The following is a 19,613-nucleotide window of genomic DNA, read 5'->3' as shown; positions in this document are numbered from 1 at the left end:
GGCGCCTGGAGCGCTGAGGGTGCAGCTGGGAAGCCTCCACTGGGGAGGCGGGAGAGGCCTGTTCGCACCGTCTCTCCCTCCCAGTGCACCCCACGGCGTCTCGCTTGATATTTGTTATGGCCGGACCAGGCGATGAGGACGAGGGGGGGGGGTCGGAGGCATGTGCAAGACATCCCCCCCCAGGGTTGTTGCAGCAATTATACAAGAAAGAAGAAGTGTCCCGTCCGTCTTCGGGCCGGGCTTCCGGTAGATGTCGGCCGGACGCCCCTGGCTCTGGCCCCATGAACGGGTTTCTTGGTTTATCGGCTGCAGCCGGATCCCGTCGGCCTCGGCCCCCCGACCGTTGGTGGCCGGACCGGAAGAGCATGTGGCGGGACTACCTGCAACTCTCAAGGGCCACCGCGGCCGGACTGGGAGAGAGAGGGGAGGGTCGAGGAGACATTCCCCCCCCCCTGCAACTGTTCAGCGTTGTAAAGGCAATCCCCTGGCCGGGTCCCGCTGGTCTCGGCCTCTCCTCCGGCTACACCCTACGTTAGGATCTCCTGGCCGAGGCGTGGCAGCAGGACCTGCCTTATATGGGCTGCTCCCGGCTGGGCGTAGCCGGAACCCTGCTCCACCTTGGAAGTTTCCAGAGTGGGGGCGGATGTTCTACTGACTTGCATTTTCCCTAGTCTATCGATTTTTTTGGCGTGGCAGGCGGTGGGACAGCGAGGGGTGATTTGGTTTCTCTTACTGTTTTTCTGGTCTCTCACCAATGGCATATTTTAACGTTTTCTTGTTTCTAGGACATTAACAGGTTTTATCATTACGTTATGTTATCGTTTCTTTGTTCGTTGTTTAATAAAAGTTCATGTTCATCAGTGGCCTACTGATTTTCGTTTTCCTATTCTTTTCTTTCCAGGTTGTTTCATGCTAAAGTTTCTGTTAACAGGATACAGTGATCACTTCGTTATTATTGCATATGTCCTTTTCACTAGGGGTGCTCTCTGGTCGGGCCAGATGACGTATGTCTAGTAAATGGTCCGGGTGAAACAGGTGCATCAATCAGTGGGGAGTAGATAGGCATGACAGATTACAACGGGGGAGAAAGGTCCGCATTACGTACCCTTTCACTACTTGCAAAGATTTTCCTACGTTTATTTGCAAACAGGGAATACCTCCAAAAAGAACTAATTCCCAAACAGTCAATGTTCGGACAATCAATCAATCAATGAGGAATGAAATAGGTACGACGTGTTAAAGGCTTGCGTTACCTACCCTTCACTATCTGCAAAGGGAGAGAGAATATTCCTATTCTTCCTCGTTTGCAGGCAGAGAAGATCCTTAAGAGAACCAACTTCGAACAATTCAATGCTCGATTCAAACAATCAACAAGGGGTACTGTGAACACAAATGAACGCCGCTTATGTACATACGCATTGCTATTTTCAACAGGTTGTTCCTAATGTTTCTATTTTAGCGAGGTCAAAAAGAGATCCCATTAGTGGCCTACTGATTTTGCTCGATTCCTTTTGTTTTTTTACACGGTTTTTCGCTATCTGCAAAGACTAAACAGAGTATTGCGACTCTGTGCTTGTTTGTAAATAGAGAATGAACCAAAGAGAACAATCAATCAAATGGAGAGAGAAGCAGGCACGACGGATTACAAAGGGGGCAAAGGGCTGCGTTAACTACCCTTCACTATCTGCAAAGAGAGAGTACTCCTAATAGAAATGAGGGGTGGGGGGCAGCATTCAAAGCAGATCAGTGTGCATAAACAGGAAAATGTTTTTACTTACCACGTACTTGACATTCGACAGCTTATGATATTTGCTATTAAAAAACCATTGAAATTCACTGGAAAAACCATAGGTTATAGACCATATATAGTTAGGAATTAGCATTTACAAAACCTTGAAAATTCACTGAAAAAACCATAGGTTATAGACCATATATAGTTAGGAATTAGCATTTACAAAACCTTGAAAATTCACTGAAAAAACCATAGGTTAGAGACCATATATAGTTAGCTGGACATTTTATTGACATAAAACCAATGAAATTCCATATATAGTTAGTTGCACTAACTATATATCGCGCACCCGCAATCCACTGCTGATGATGTCACATATTACATCATTCATGACATGGTCAGTGACATCACTGATGACATCACTGATGACATCTCAAATGACATCACTGATGACATCACTGATGACATCTCATTTGACATCAATGACCACATCACTGATGATATCATTCATGTGACAATACAATGCATCTCCTCACATTTTAATATAACCTCTGTTTCACCCAGTGTTAAAAAGAGTATAATTTTTGAAACCATTGACACACCAATACTAGTTACTACATACGCACTCCCTGATTGCTACGTCTACACACACCTTCACTCATTCACCCATACAATCATTCATACATACAATCACTCATCTTTACAACACTATCATATGCACTCATACACCTATACAGACACTCACAGTCTGCCACTCATCCATGGAGTTACTTACACACCTAGTCAGTCCTGTAAAGAATCAATGAGACTTCCATTTTCTTGTCTATACAGTTAAACATAGAGCACCTTACATTTTCAAACATGTACTAACACATACTTAGTTTCTTATACAATCATTGATACAAGTACAGATTGATCTGCACAGAGTCACACACCTCCCAGCTAGCCACACACACACTCAGTCTCCCATACACATACTTGGGCAATCAATCAATAACCCATATAGTTACTCATATAGCTACTGATCAACACATGCAGCAGTTTACAGAACAACAGACATAATGATGCACAAATTAAGACAGTTCAGTCACTAACCCATGCACTCAGTGAGACACATTTAATCACTCACTCATACATTCAGTCATGCACCTACTAAATCCTTCGTCCAGACACTTATACATCCACTAATTCTTCAATATGTAAGACATATTTTAACTTTACAGACTTATACAGTCACTGGATGTAGTCATCAGTGATGTCATTTGAGATGTCATCAGTGATGTCATCAGTGATGTCATTTGAGATGTCATCAGTGATGTCATCAGTGATGTCACTGACCATGTCATGAATGATGTAATATGTGACATCATCAGCAGTGGATTGCGGGTGCGCGATATATAGTTAGTGCAACTAACTATATATGGAATTCCATTGGTTTTATGTCAATAAAATGTCCAGCTAACTATATATGGTCTCTAACCTATGGTTTTTTCAGTGAATTTTCAAGGTTTTGTAAATGCTAATTCCTAACTATATATGGTCTATAACCTATGGTTTTTTCAGTGAATTTTCAAGGTTTTGTAAATGCTAATTCCTAACTATATATGGTCTATAACCTATGGTTTTTTCAGTGAATATATATATATATATATATATATATATATATATATATATATATATATATATATATATATATATATATTCAACCAAACACTCTCCTCCATAAAAGAAAGAAGTCAGGGCCACTTTGGAGTTGCAAAGCGAATTTAATTCAGAAGGCTTTCTCTCACACGGAACATCTTTCTGTCACGAGTGCGTAAATACGGCGTTTCTTACTACAAGGGCAAGTGGCTGGACACACGGACGGCAGGGATCCGAAGCGACTGTGTTTGGCTTGATTTACGATCGGCAGGGATCCGAAGCGACTGTGTTTGGCTTGATATATATATATATATATATATATATTCACTGAAAAAAACATAAGTCTCACACACGTTATAGTTAGGAATTAGCATCTAAAAAACCTTAGAAATTCACTGAAAAAACAACAGGTTTCACACACGTTATAGTTAGGAATTAGAATTTAAAAAACCTTAGAAATTCACTGAAAAAACCATAGGTTTCACACATGTTATAGTTAGCTGGACATTACACTATTACAAAACCATTGAAATTCCCCCGTTATAGTTAGTTCAGCTAACTATAACTCGCGTGCCCGCAATGCACTGCTGATGACGTCACATATAACATCACTCATGACATGGTCAGTGACATCACTTATGACATCACTGATGACATCACTGATGGGCACGCGAGTTATAGTTAGCTGAACTAACTATAACGGGGGAATTTCAATGGTTTTGTATGAGTGTAACATCCAGCTGACTATAACATATGTGAAAGCTATGGTTTTTTCAGTGAATATATATACATATATATATATATATATATATATATATATATATATATATATATATATATATATATCTGTGTGTATGGCGGCTATGCACAGAAAATAAAGAAAATTTGCACTCATAAAGTGGAGTTCTTGCCTTTTTCGAAAAGCAAAGCGGTACACCGGCTGGAGAAAGGAGAAAAAGGTTAAAAGGTTTACCAGGAATCTGTGAGGCAGAATTTCAGGAGCCATTGAGATATATCATTGCACACTTGCACTTTAAGGAGTATATTTAACCGGAGAGAAGGGGGCTCTCTACATGTGACATAAGCCCAATTTCAATCAAAAGTGACTTTGTAATACAAAAGGGAAATGATAAGGTGGTTATAACTAAAGGTGCTATTTTTAAATCCTCCGATAAAACTAGTTCGGAGATTTGCAGTAAACTGAATATGTTGCATGAACAACATTTTTAAAAAATATATAAATATTTTAAACAGTTTTATTTCTGTTAACAACAATATTTATATATGTCACATGATGTTATTCACCTTAGTGTTGTTAAAAGTGTATTTTACATTTAATTGCCAATGTGCGAACAACACGATAGTATGTCTTTCAGCTTCATTGTATTGGGCAGTCACATGATTCATTGCACTACGGTGTCTGTCACTTTAAATGCAACTCACGTTGTCTGTGTAATTTGTCGAGTGAACAAGCGGCTGAGGCTGCGAAACGCGTCTTGACATCTGCCAGATGATAAAAGCACTTTAAAGCACGAAACTGGGTCCTTGTCCAACTCTGCGGCAGGTGGCGCTGGAAAAAGAGCGAGCTCTTGTGGCAATTGGTGAGACGTGATATATATATATATATATATTCCAGCTCCAAAGTACCCAACGTACAAAGGAGCACCCAGACCTCAGCTGCCACGGAAGGAGCACCACCCTGAAAGAACCGGGGGCCATGCGGTCTTGACTACGGGCCGAGAACATGGGACAGCAGCATATGGATTCTGCACGAATTCCACACCGCGAGGCCCATCTGTGGGCTTGAAATATTACCGACTGAACATTAGCGCGACGTGAGGCACTACAAGTCCCATAAGTCCCATCCAGGGCGTGCATCTAAGCAAGAAGGGGGGTGGTGCCTCAAGCGCTCCTTCATAACTGCCAAAGCCTCTGAAGAGAAGTGGGGACACTTCGAAATGCGTCAGGCATCCAAGGCAGTTTGAACAGTTAAAGGATATCGCTGTGCTGGAGGCGTGCTTACCATTTAAGGCTCCTTGTGGGCAGCTGAGGTCCGGGTGCTCCTTTGTACGTTGGGTACTTTGGAGCTGGAATATAAATATATATATATATATATATATATATATATGTGTGTATGGCGGCTATGCACTGAAAATAAAGAAAATTTGCACTCATAAAGTGGAGTTCGTGCCTTTTTCGAAAAGCAAAGTGGTACACCGACTGGAGAAAGGAGAAAAAGGTTAAAAGGTTAACCAGGAATCTGTGAGGCAGAATTTCAGGATGCATCAGGAGCCATCGAGACCAGATCAGAATGAAGTGAACACAACACAAGAGGATCCTGATCAAAACCTTGCAAGGACGCCAAATAGACGTGCAAGAAACCCGGAGGCAGAGGTGAGTGACCGGATGGCAGGAAGCTGCAGGTATGAAACCACTAGTACACCAAGTGGCTTCCTGTCCATCCGCGCCCACTTTATTCCTTGTTTGCTCTGCCCCTGCCACATCCAGAATACGGATCGTAGTAGGCATGACAGTTAAATCTAAGTTCTAAGTGTGAGGGTGCCCCTGCATGAGCAGAACACCCCTACTGCCTACAGAGTCCATTCTCCCGAGTTGTAAGTGAGACAGCCATATACCATATAGAGGGGCACCGCGTCATTATGAGATCACTATCTCTAAACTGGCTGTAACAAAGCCTGTCATGTTTGGTAACAAACATGTTGGAAACATACCCCCATACCATAAACGGTGTGGGAGGTCAAGTCAAGTCAAGTCAAAGAATTTATATAGCGCGCTACATACCCAGAGGGTCTCAAGGCGCTTGAGGAGGGGTGGGGAATTAATTGTCAAATATCCACGTTTTAAGTTGCTTTCTGAATGCTAGATGGTTCTGGGTAAGGCGAAGGTAAGTGGGAAGTGAATTCCAGGTTTTAGCTGCCAGGTAGGAGAAGGATCTACCTCCCATGGTGGTTTTGTTGATGCGGGGTACAGTGGCAAGGGCCTGGTTGGCTGATCGTAGTTGGCGGGAGGGGGTGTAGAAGGACAGTCGTGTGTTGAGGCATTCTGGTCCGATTTCGTAGAGTGCTTTGTGTGCGTGGGTTAGGAGCCGGAAAGTGATCCTCTTATTGACGGGAAGCCAGTGAAGGTTTTTCAGGTGATCAGAGATATGTTCTTTACGCGGGATGTCTAATATGAGCCTGGCTGAGGCGTTTTGGATTCGTTGGAGTTTTTTCTGGAGTTTAGCTGTAGTACCGGCGTAGAGGGTGTTTCCATAGTCCAGTCGGCTCGTGACCAGAGCGTGGGTGACCGTTTTCCTAGTTTCGGTGGGGATCCAACGAAATGTTTTTTTGAGCATGCGAAGAATGTTGAAGCAAGATGAAGAGACGGCGTTGGCTTGTCTGTTCATCGAAAGTGAGGAATCCAGGATGACGCCCAGGTTCCGTGCGTGGTCTGTCGGGATGGGTGCTTTTCCAAGGGCTTGTGGCCACCAAGAGTCGTCCCATGCAGAGGGGGAGGTGCCTAAGATAAGGACTTCTGTTTTATCTGAGTTCAGTTTTAGACGGCTGTGTTTCATCCATTCGGCTACTTCTTTCATACCTGCGTGTAGGTTAGTTTTGGCGGTGCTAGGGTCATTGGTGAGTGAAAGGATCAGTTGAGTGTCATCCGCGTAGGAGATGATGTTGAGGTTGTGTTGGCGAGCGATGGCCGCGAGGGGGCTCATGTATACGTTGAAGAGGGTGGGGCTGAGTGATGATCCTTGTGGTACGCCGCAGATGACTTCAGTGGCTTCTGACTTGAATGGTGGAAGGCGGACTCTCTGGGTTCTTCCGGTGAGGAACGAGGTGATCCATTCCAGTGCTTTTCCTTGGATTCCGATGTTTCTGAGGCGTTGTAGAAGGGTGCTATGGCAGACTGTGTCGAAGGCTGCGGAGAGGTCGAGGAGGATGAGGGCGACTGTGTCTCCATTGTCCAGTAGAGTTCGAATGTCGTCTGTTGCTGCGATGAGGGCGGTCTCAGTACTGTGTTTTGCTCGGAAGCCGGACTGTGAGGAGTCGAGGGATTTGTTGGCTTCGAGGAAGGCGGCGAGCTGGTTGTTGACTGCTTTCTCGATGACTTTGGCCGGGAATGGAAGGAGCGAGATGGGGCGGTAATTTTTGAGTTCGGTGGGGTCAGCTGTGGGTTTTTTCAGAAGGGCGCTGAGTTCAGCGTGTTTCCAGCTTTCTGGGAAGGTGGCGGATTTGAAGGAGCAGTTGATGACGTCTCGGAGGTGCGGTGCTATGATGGAGTCTGCTTTGTTGAAGATGTGGTGAGGACAAGGGTCTGTGGGGGATCCTGAGTGGATGGAATTCATCAGGCGGATGGTGTCCTCAGTGGAGATAGGGTTCCAGTCATTAAGGGTGTTCGAGGGGGGTGCGGGTCCGGTAGATGGATGGGAGGGTTGGTCTCCGGGTTGGTTGTCGAAGCTGTTGTGGATGTCTGCAATTTTGTTGTGGAAGAATGAGGCTAGTGAGTCGCAGAGTGTTTGAGAGGGGGTGATGTCGTTAGAGTTGGCCGAGGGATTGGTAAATTCCTTGACGATGTTGAAAAGTTCCTTGCTGTTGAGGGCGTTGTTATCTAGTCGTTCCTTGAAGGCCGTTTTCTTGGCCTTTCGGATCAGTTGGTGGTGTAGGCGGGTGGCGTTTTTGAAGGCGTCCTTGGTGCTGGTGGTTGGGTCTTTTTTCCAGGCTTTCTCAAGGGAGCGGCAGAGTTTCTTGGATTTCTTAAGCTCATCGTTGAACCATGAGGCCTTCTTGCTGCCAAGTTTGCTTTGACGCTTTTTCAGTGGTGCTAGGATGTCGGCGCTGTTAGATAGCCAAAGGGAGAGGTTGGAGGCGGCTTGGTCGGGGTTAGAGGAGTGGGCTGGGGGGTTTAGAAGAAGCGATGAGGAGATCTGGTCGATGGTGATTTTGTTCCAGTTTCTTTGCAGAGTTGGTTGGGGGTGATTGTTGGGTTTGGGCTTGTTGTAGGTAAAGTGAACGCAGCTGTGGTCAGTCCAGAGGAGAGCCGTAGTGTGGCTGAAAGAGACATGATTGCTGGAGGTGAAGATAGGGTCGAGAGTGTGACCTGCGATGTGGGTGGGGGAAGTGACCAGTTGTCTAAGTCCGAGGTTGGCGAGGTTGTCCAGAAGGGTGGAGGAGTTGCGGTCGTTGTTCTTTTCAAGGTGAAAATTGAGGTCTCCCAGGAGGATGTAATCTTTGGAGGGGAGTGCGAGTGGAGTGATGAAGTCCGTGATGTCTTCACTAAATTGTGCGCGGGGTCCTGGTGGTCTGTAAAGAAGGGTGCCTCTGAGTGTGGTCTTGGGGTCGATGTGGATCTGGAAGTGAAGGTGTTCAGAGTTGGCGAGATTGACGTCTGAGCTGGTTGAGATGTGGATAGATTTCTTATGGACGATAGCGATTCCTCCTCCTGTGTGGCCGGTACGGTCTTTGCGTATGATCTTATAATCTTCTGGGATGGCAATGGTGATGTCAGGGGCGGAGGAGGCGTTCATCCAAGTTTCTGTTAGGAAGGCGACGTCCGGAGAGATGGTGTCTAGTAGATTCCATAGGTCAATGGCGTGCCTGTGGACCGATCGGGTGTTGAGCAGGATGCATTGTAGGTGGTTGGGGTCGGGAATCTGAGGTGTGCTCGTAGCGGAGTTGTAGACGGTGCCGATGAATTTGCAGGAGTAGCAAGAGAAAGGTCCATGGGTGTGTCCAGGAGCGGCTTGGACGCAGTTGGGGGAGCGGCCGGGGTTAAGGGCTAGGAGGGTGGTGGCATCGTAGGTAATGCGGGATGGTTGGGCAGTGCGAGGACCAGGGGGTCTGGCGCTGGGCGCGTTCCAGGCGCGGACGGGCGTAGACGGGCTTACCTTTGGCGCACCTTCGGCGCGAATTGGGCGCGAACGCTGCGCGTAAACGCTGCGCGCGGGAACAACTGTCATATATGGATGGTGGAGGGGGAGGGGCGAGGGCGGCTCAGCTGGGAGGCGGGGCGGGCAACGTAGGAGGACAACAACAACAAAATGGAGGCGGAGGGGTCAGCACGGCAAGAGCGCCTGGGGGAAAACGCCAATACAGCAAGGAATATACGCTAGCAATTGTAATATGCTAATAAGCAAAGCGGCAGTCAAATCAAACAGCAGGCAGTAGATTACAATTAGTTTCCGTGAAAATGCGCTGCACAACGATACCAGAAACAGCAATAAAGTTGCGCTGGCAGTTTCAAAATGCAAATACCAATAAGCAAAGCGGCAGTCAAAAGCACACAGCAGGCAATAGGTTACGAGCAGTTTCAATGCGCTGCACAACGATACCAGAGCCACAGGGGAGCGACCACTCAGCACAGAAGCGAAGAGCGAGTCACAGCGCTTCCAGGTACGGGAGCGCTGTTTGTAGTTTGTGGGAGGGCGGCTCAGCTGGGAGGCGGGGCGGGCAACGTAGGAGGACAACAACAACAAAATGGAGGCGGAGGGGTCAGCACGGCAAGAGCGCCTGGGGGAAAACGCCAATACAGCAAGGAATATACGCTAGCAATTGTAATATGCTAATAAGCAAAGCGGCAGTCAAATCAAACAGCAGGCAGGAGGTAAGATTCTATGCGATGTAAAGCTCCTCAGGGAGGCCCTCGGTGCTCCTGGTACCAATTTTCCAGATGCGGACAGGAAGATAGTGCCGCTGCTGGCCAGAGACACGTTTCTGCCCTTCTGTTGCTGAGCCAAGCTTGGGTAGGGGAAGGCAGAACAATAGGTATCCTGTCACAGGGAAGTGTGACCACCTCCCAGACACGGTTTAGTGTGTTTGGGCAGGGTGGAGGAGTGTACCAGTGCCACATAGTCTGCGTGCAGGGCACACTAGGAGCCCTCCTTGCATAGTCCAGTTCAAACCAGTTCAGAGAGCTGTTGGCTCCTGCTCTGGTACGAAACTGGACAAAGGACAGGGGAGTATCCTCCCCCTTATCCAGCCCTTCCTTAGGGAGGGGCCCCTAAATCGTCTCATCCCTTTCCTTAGGGTAATTAAGGGCTTACCTGTGGGTGGGTCCCTAGATTCCTCGTGGGACAAGATTCATTTTGAGACACCACTTCTTCTTCAACCATCTGGGCACTCTGGACTTTGCTGGACTTCGCTCTGGGCATCAAGGCTGCAACAAGAAGGACTTCTGCTGCTCCTGATCATGTCGCCTTGCTATTCAGCTGCAAAAACCGTACATGTGTTCCATAGAGGAATCTTCCAAAGCCTGTGGGCATCCAAGACACTTGAAAGAATCTCCCTCGAAGTGAAGGAGTCATTTCCCTGCATCTGCAGGCACTGCAACTAAGCTGACCGGTCTGCTGATCCTGGACTCCCAAGGACTCCGAAAGGCCCAGCAACACAGGTGGTGGTTTTTCACATCCCTGAGGCCTTACCTGTCCTCTCACCAAGTTTGAGGCCAGTATCCCTAGTCGGAGGTGCAGGAACAGAGCCCCTGTGCACTGCGTTTACTTGCAGTTGCAAAGGCTTGTCGACTTTCTTCTACCAAGATCTTTGGGCTCCAAATAGCCCCCACCTCAGGATCTCCAGTGATCATGATCTCCGTCCTCACTGCAACTCTTGTATCGTGGGCCTGCATCTTTGGTGAGCTGCTCAAGGTCCTCTCGTGACTCAAGTGCCTCCGGCCTGTGGGTCCTCTTGAGGGTCATCTTTGAATGCTGCAGGCTTGCCTGATTGTTCTGGACCTGTCCTGACTCCCCTGCTTGTGGTGAGTATCCCAGACCTTGCTGGTCCCAACATTGCACCTTCTTCAACTTCCACGTTGGTTGCAGTTGCCAAGGCCTGTTGGTACTTCTGCCAGACACCGGCCCCTCAACTCTCGACATCCGATGTAGGACAGCTCATGTAGAGCTCCTGGTCTTCCACACTGCTGCAGTTCTAAGGTCACCGTCAGCTCTCCTGCAACACTCGATATCGGTGGGCATTCGTCTTCCGTGCCTCCTGGTCACTCCTGAGTGGCATAGACTCTGTCCCCTCTGCTTGCAGGTTCTTCACATCTTGAATCCATCTTTGGGTTCCACCGGACACTTTCACCTTCTCCAGCAGGAGCATCTTCCTGAAGTCCTCCATTGAGTCCGACTGCGGTTTCCGATGCCATTTCACACCTATGCACCTGGCTTCCCTGGTGTGTGTATCCTGGTCCTTAAGGTATCCACGGGTGGAGTGGCTCTCTAAGCTTCTGTATTTCACAGGGTTTCTTCAGGGTCCATTGGGAAGGGTTCTTTCTCTTTAAAATTGCAACCACAACTTAACTATTGACTTGCATTGATCCCGTGGTCGTGTTCCCAATCTTTACAAGTGTTCCGTAGGGCTCCTCGGGTGGTTCCTTGGGTCCTCAGCACTTCTAGGTCTTCAGGGTATAGTCTTAACTTGAGTTGTGATTCACATACCACTATTTTAGTATATGGTTTGGTCTCCCTCTGGCGACCACTGTGTATTGTGTGCTACTTACTTGTTTAATACACCGTAACCGCGCTCTACCTTCAATTCCAAACTTCTTCGTGTAGAAGAAGTTTGAAATTGAAGGTAGAGCGCGGTTACGGTGTATTAAGAATCGGGAACAGAACACACTAGAGGCTGAAAGTTATAAGACGATACAATCAGTACACACTACTGGCATATCCGGGAAACTACGGAGTTTTGCACAGTACACCAATTCACTTGACAACAGTATGGCCCCTGAAGAAGGTACCATCTGAGTACCGAAATGCATCGGGCTCGCAACAAAGATGTGTCATGCTCTAAAGTTTTTTTAAACCAGAAAATAGGATGATTATTGATTCTCTGTGAATTAACAGCGGTTGTAAAATACATTTGGTATTGATTCAAAGCATGTGATTTATAACATGAACTGTTTGATGTGACTAAACAGAATTAAATGTATGAAAAGTTATTGATATAATTTATTGATTGAGTTTTGAATATTATTTAAGGTGTGGGATAACACCACGTGAACAGTGCGTGACTTGACTAGCTTTCATGCTAGTCCTAACTACGTATGTTTTGCAAGCCACAAATTGGTCACAAGCCTATTTGCAACTTAAAATGTGGACTTTCAGTATGTACGAGCTCCATTCGGTGTCCACAAATAGCGATTCGACCAATTTGCATTTCAGTACTTTTTGTGACTTTTTTTTGCGACTCGCACATGTAGACTTGCTATTTGTGAGTCGGCAACTATATGTTCAAGGGTGTTGCAATTTGCAACTGGTTGCAAAAACGCCAGTTAGCACATGTAATGTAGCACTAATTCCATTCCAGTGGTAGGTAAGCCCGGGTGGAGCTGGCGTATTGACTCTACGCGGAGTTCCACGGAGTTGGAAAAAAACTCAGTGGAACTCTGCTCCACTCCGCTCCCTCCCCCTCCCTAATTAATTTGGTAAGTAGCTTCAAACTAAAAAAGCTGTCCCAGAATGCATCAGGGTTTTCCACAATGGCTGCACTTAATGTGATTGAGATGAAGAGGTGATACCCACCTTAGGAGGAGGTGGAGACAGGAGAGAATCTACAGATCCAGGCTCTCCATATTCCAACAGACAGAGGAGGAAATGTATAAGAGATGCACACTGATTAGCTCAGTAATCTTAGAGTTGATAGAAATGCTTAAACCACATCTAAAAAACAGTACCCTCTTCAGCTGTTCGATCCCCATGCATGTGCCAGTGTTGTGCTCACTGCACCTTTTGGTCTCTGGTAGCTACTAGGGTGTGATTGCTGTCACTAGTGGGGTGTCTCAAAGTGTCTTGTTATGTTTCTTTAAAAAGTTCCTAGTTTTCATGCTCCTACACATGAGCAACTACATATACCTTCCCAGGAATGCGGGGGAATTATACACACCATTTTGAACTTTTCCAGGATTGCCAACTTCCCCCATGTATTAGGGTGAGTAGATGGGACACATGTTTCCATCTGTCTTTTGGCACATCTCAAATATATGTTCTGCAATAGGAAAAGTACCCATTCACTCAACATCCGGGTAGTATGTGATGCCCATAATGTCATCACAGATATAGAGCACCCATTAACATACATCTTCCGCCAACATGGAGTTCAACGACGGCTGGAACTTGGAAGTTTGATGATGGATATTTACTAGGTGATGTGCAGCTGTACCATTAAGGACATATATGTATCTGTTTATTATCAGGTCCTGGAATGCTCACACTTAAAAAAAATCAGCAGGTGACAGTACATATGCATTGAGACCATGGATTCTGACCCCATACCTAGCCCCCGCAGACCATAATGAGAAGCGTTATAACATAGCCATCGAAGCACCAGTTGTCATTGAAAGGACCTTCAGGATGCTCAAATCAAGATTCCGGTGCCTTCACAAAAGTGGAGGTGCACTCCAGTATGCTCTGGAGACAGCCTACAAAATAGTGGCAACCTGTGCCATTTTACACAACATAGCGAACAGGAGTGGGCTACACCTGAAAGTAGTTGACACAGATTTAGAGGATGAACAGCCAGAGGCCCCTCTACAACAGCATGGAGACGGTAGCATAGCAGTGGAGGGAAGACGCTGACAGGAACACATAGAAACACATTACTTTGCAAGGTAAGTCATGAGTACCACTCCGCTCACTTAAATGATGTACGCATAGCCAAAAAAGCAGTCACAAACGACCTTTAATTTCAGACTTCTCTCCTGTCATTCAAATAAGAGGTATATGAATACCAAGTGCAAGTAAAACAACAACAGAACGTTGGTAACATCACTAAACACATTATAACCATGAGTATATGCCAAACTCCCTACATGTGTTCATCAGACTCTCTAACAGCTACTTCCACCATGCCCTGCCCCTGCTTGGTCCCCAACAGGGTTGAGGCTACTGCTACAGCACATGGCATGGGCATCAGTGGCCAATACACTGCTCACACTTGAAATCTCCTTACTGTCCTGAGGGGTATCTCCGGTGCCTTCTGCTACCTGAGAGGTCTGTAGCAGCTCAACAGCTGATGTTATCCACGCTCGGGCCCTGGCCATACCATCACTGAAATGTCCCAACTCTACCTGCAGTGTGACAGCTCGTCTGGACAGGCATATAGTGGAAGTGGCCAAATGACCTATGGATCGACTTAGCAGGTCCATCCTTGCAGCAGCACTGTGAACATGATGCCTCTTATGGGTATGGGCCACCATTCTTTCTTGGCATAAGTCCTTTATGGCAGTGGTGAGGCCCACTACATTGTTACTCATTGTTGTCAAATATGTTCCAATACTATCGTAGCCTGCACTAATGCTCTGCTGCATGTGATTCATGTTCCTATTAATGATTCGCAACTGCTTGTTTTGAAGGTGTTGATTCTGGGTGGTGAGTGCCCGTAAAGTTTCAGCGCTCCGTCCATCATCTCCTTGTGTTTGCATCATCTTCACCAGCATCCTGTGCTTCACATCGCCTTTTGTGCCCACGCCCTGCAACACGCTGGTGTTGGCTCACACTTTGCTGTGTAATTGGACTTTGTGGCAGAAGGACATCATCGACGTCCGTTGCTGCAGCCTCTACTGACCCAGTGCACCTTTGGGGGGGATGGTGCTGCCTTTATTGTCTATGAGGATCGGTTCCTCTGCTGCTCTGTTGGCATTGTTCACTCCCTCTACACTGGTGTCCTCACCATGTACCCGAGGGAGATCTGGGGACAAATGAGATACATGTCATTCACCTATATGAGGTGTAGCGCAATAAAAGTGCAAATGACTCCTAAGCTGACTTTTGTACTACATCACCCATAATGCACTATATTGGCAAGTAACTTGTCATTTGAAGTACAACTATCTGATGCCTGCTGCTGGACTAAGAGTGTGTGGGCATGGAGTTGTGGTTTGAGATGTGTTATAAGGTTATATGTCAACTTACTTCTTGAGGGTCATGGTGCTGAACTTTCGAGGTCTCCGGTACCACGACAGCCTCCAGCTAGAGTGTGTTCTCCACCATGGTCTCTAGTACAGTACGTGGTGGTACTATGGGTGGACAGCCACCTGTTCCCTGGGAGTCTTTCAGTCACTGGGCCACCTTTTCTTTGGTCGGTGATCTGAGGTCATACCACCTCTTGTCGATTTCATCTTTGGAGCTGTGGTTGACTCTGATGGCATTTATTATGGCTTGGACTTCCAGACAGATTTTCTTTTTCTGCGACCCTGGCACTGTCATTGATGCCCTCCCAAGCACGACATCATGGTGCTCACAGTACTCCTTTGAGTATCTGTAGCTCCCTCTTTGCAAATTTTAGTTTTCATTCCTGTGCATGTTTTTTTTCACCAGTTTGGATGGCCAAGGCTGAAGTTTGTCGCTTGTTGGGCCTCTGCTTTGCGAGCCAGTGGGACTCCTCCTCCACTCAGTCTGGCTCCCAGGCTGCTCCCGTGAGGCTCTTCCTGGTTCAGAGGGGATTACTAGGGCTGGGCGTATTTTGCAAAGTAGCGCTACGCGAAGCTACGCAAAATGCACTTCGCACTATGCGAGCTACGCGTAGCACTACGCGAACTGCGTAGTACCCTGTTCGCACTGTGCAAGATGCCGTTTTCAATGATTGCACAGTGCGGACAAGCATCTGGCACTGTGCAATCATTGAAAACGGCATCTTGCACAGTGCAGGCTGTAGTTTTCTGCCCCTCGAGTAGAGTTTTACTCGAGCGGCAGCTTGCTCAACGCGGACTGTTAGTTTCTCATCGCGAGCGGTCGGGAGCATACGCGACCACTCGCAATGAGAAACCTGACTTCCCCGCGTTGAGAATCTGGCCGGGAGATTTATTTTCCACGCTCACAATCGGCAACTTGATGTTGCTGATCGCGAACGAAGAAAAAGTCTCTCTGGGATGTCATTTTGCCTGCTCGCGGTCACCAACTTGACGTTGAGGACCGCGAGCAAGCAAAAAATGACCACTGCACTACGCTACGCTACGCTGCGCGTGTTTGCACAGTGCTATGTGCAGTTCGCGTAGTGCGAAGTAGCGCAAACTTCGCAAACTACGTGAGCGTAGTGTAGTGCTTTGCCCAGAGTTAGTGATTACCCATGACCAAGAAGTGTTTTCTTCTTATTTTTCAGTCCTGTTCACAATTTGTGACTTGATTCACAATTCATGACTCAAACAATACTTCCCAAATAGCTCTTTCAGGGACATCTGTTTACATCATGACCTTCTTAGAAGTGTCAGAAAGGCATACAATTGGTGCTTGAGGTAACATTTTCTTTCGTGTCCTAAAGGCACTTTTGGATTGATCTTTCAAGAAAGAAACCTTTTCTCATAATTTCCTTTTTTTAAATATGAAGGATGTTACTAGTTTTCTCTGCAACGTGTTTAATGAACTGACAATAAAATGAGAAAATCCAAGGTAACTGTCAGTCTCTTTTAAATTGGTAGGTAAAGGCCATTCTGACATCACCAACACTTTCTTTGGATCCCTGGAAAAATTAGCACTATTCAATCTGAAACCAAGATAACCCACTTCGTCTTTCTTAGATTGACACTTCTCAGGTTTACAGAATAAATTATGCAGTTGAATTCTTGATAGTTTTTGATGTTCAGGATAGTCTCAGAAACCACCAAGATGCCATCCAGATGGAGCAATGCAAACTGCTATAAACATCAGAAAATGCTGAATCTATGAAATGCTGAAAAACAGCAGGAGCATTACACAACCCAAGTGGCATTACACAATATTCAAAATGTCCAAAGGGGGTGTGAAAATCGTCATTCCCTTCTCGCCCCTTCTTTATAGACAGAAGGTGATAAGCACCACACAAATCAAGTTTAGTGACGCCTGAGACAGAATCTAATATATACTTTTTTAGGGGCAAAGGATGTTGATCCTTTATTGTAAGTTGATTTAAAACTCCACAGATAATAGAAGGACTGATGACTGGATGTTTCTTGGGTTTAGAAAGCAAAGGGTCCACAGGTGATGACAAATTTGGCACAATCAACCACTTTTCCAAATAATCCCACTAGTAAGCCTTTAGCATCTCTTTTTTTCCATTAACCCCTTAGCTGCAGCGGCTATTCCGCGCAGCGCTAAGGGGGAAGCGGGGCCGCGCGGCGCTCCCGTACTCATGACGGAACCGCTCCGTCACGGCCCTCGGGTGAGCTGTGCTTGTGACGGAACGGTTCCGTCACGGCCCCGCATGCTCTTCAGAACGCTCAGTGCAGGCGCGGAATTTGCGCAGCGCTGGCGCGGAGAGCAGGCCGTGACGGAACTGTTCCGTCACCAGCACAGCCCACCCGAGGCTCGTGACAGAACGGTTCCGTCACGAGCACGCAACGGGTTAAGGAATAAATATTAGACCCGGTGAAATTTAAATTATGCAATTTAGGTCACATCGTTTTTGGAATTTCACGTTACGCTTATTACTTGAAATTCCAGAAATTACACCATTATGCCATTTTACGTAAATATGAGCCATTTTCAGTAAAGATTTACAGCAGGAAGCACTATTTGTGTTTTTAAATTATTGCAAAGTCATGGAATCAATAGAACACAAGTGACTGTTGTTTTTGGTGCTTTTTAAAATGCATTCTTGTGCCACAAATTGATGTGAGGATGCATTCCAAGCTAAAATACAGAGCAACATAACATATTTGCAGATATTTTTGCATAGATTTAACGTAATCACGCAAAAGCAAAATACACACATTTTGCACACCCCTAGTAAATACAGTCAAAGATAACTATAGCATTAGGCTCAGTTGGAATGGCACAATCATGTTCCCTGCGTGCAGGAACTAAGGTGACCTCATGGTTTAACAAACCCTAGAGATAACGCATGTTATTGGCACCCTAGAAAAATTATCCTATTTGAGATACACACTTTTATGTCATCATTAGACCAATAAATTCATGAAGGGTAAGAATAATCATAACAAAAGCATTGCAACTAAGATATTGTTCTAGTAGATCAATTAACATATGTGCAGTACCACTTCAACTAAGAAATACCAATATTTACAGCATAACTGGGAGAGGCTTTAATGTCAAAGATACTGCTTCAGTATGAACTCCAAAAGTAACTCATAATGGCGATGAGGCTTCTTGAATCTGACAAGAAGTTAATGGAGGACCATCACCTAGCTGAACATCTTGATGAGTCGTGATTAATTCTTTTGGGATCTTATTCTGAGAGGCTCGATCATGATCAATAAACTTTTCACAAGTGCTACTATAATGTAGAAGCATTAATGGATTTCCTTTCTTCAGTTCTCAAAACAATTGGTAACAAGAACAGATGATAATCAGTGTACTTCAGATATGATCCATTATAAGGGAACCATTGTGCTCCTAACTTCTTCTCTATCTCAGGAGATGATTGGACTTTTAAATTCTTCTTCAGAGATTTGCTACAAATCTGCATCACATGTCCAACTTGACAACAATATAACAGAAGCCAGCCATTCACCATTTCACCATTATCCAAAGGATACCATATTTATTTGCTCTGGTTCATCTTGAAGCAATGGAGCTTCTGGAAACTCTACCTGGCCATATGGGGTAACCCTGGCTAAATTATACATATTTCCCTGGGATGTATTTCTTTTCATCTCTCTTGTAATTTATCTTCAACTAACAACACTTGATCAATAACTATGTCCATAAAAATAAGCAGATATCACCCGTGGCTTGCTTCATCATATTTTTATGATTTGTATTCAGTAGAGTCTAGGGCAAGAATAAAAAACAGTTCAATGCTCTTGTTAGGAGGCAATGTTCCCAGACACCTAGAAGGTCCTTCAAGACAACTGAATAAAAATCATAAAAATAGGATTTAGAGGCATTTTTAACATATCCACAGCCCCTGCCTAGCTTACTGTTAAAGAACCCCGCTTACAAACGCATCTAGCTCACCCATTTACATTCACTGTCTGGGTGCGGGTACAATGATGAAGCAAGCCATGGGTGGTACCTGTGGATGAGGACCCTATATCTATATATTACCTACTGGTGGTCACCAGTAGGTAGTTATAGTTAGAACCTAGTTTCCATAGGAAAAGCATTTTTTGGCTTTGTAATAACTTTGGCGTCATTTGACGAATCTTTGTGAAATTCTACAAAAAAAGGTCAATCCAGGTCAGCTCCTAACCTGAAAGTTTTGGGGTGATTCATCAAGCGGGGGCTGAGAAAAAAGGGGGGTCCCAAAACAAAGTTTTCATATGTTAATTTCCATAGGAAATTTTGAGACGGGCTGCAGCCCGAACT

This window comes from Lissotriton helveticus, chromosome 5_1, assembly GCF_964261635.1.
Source record: "Lissotriton helveticus chromosome 5_1, aLisHel1.1, whole genome shotgun sequence".
NCBI classification, from domain to species: Eukaryota; Metazoa; Chordata; class Amphibia; order Caudata; family Salamandridae; genus Lissotriton; species Lissotriton helveticus.
Note: the sequence above shows the minus strand (reverse complement) of the source record.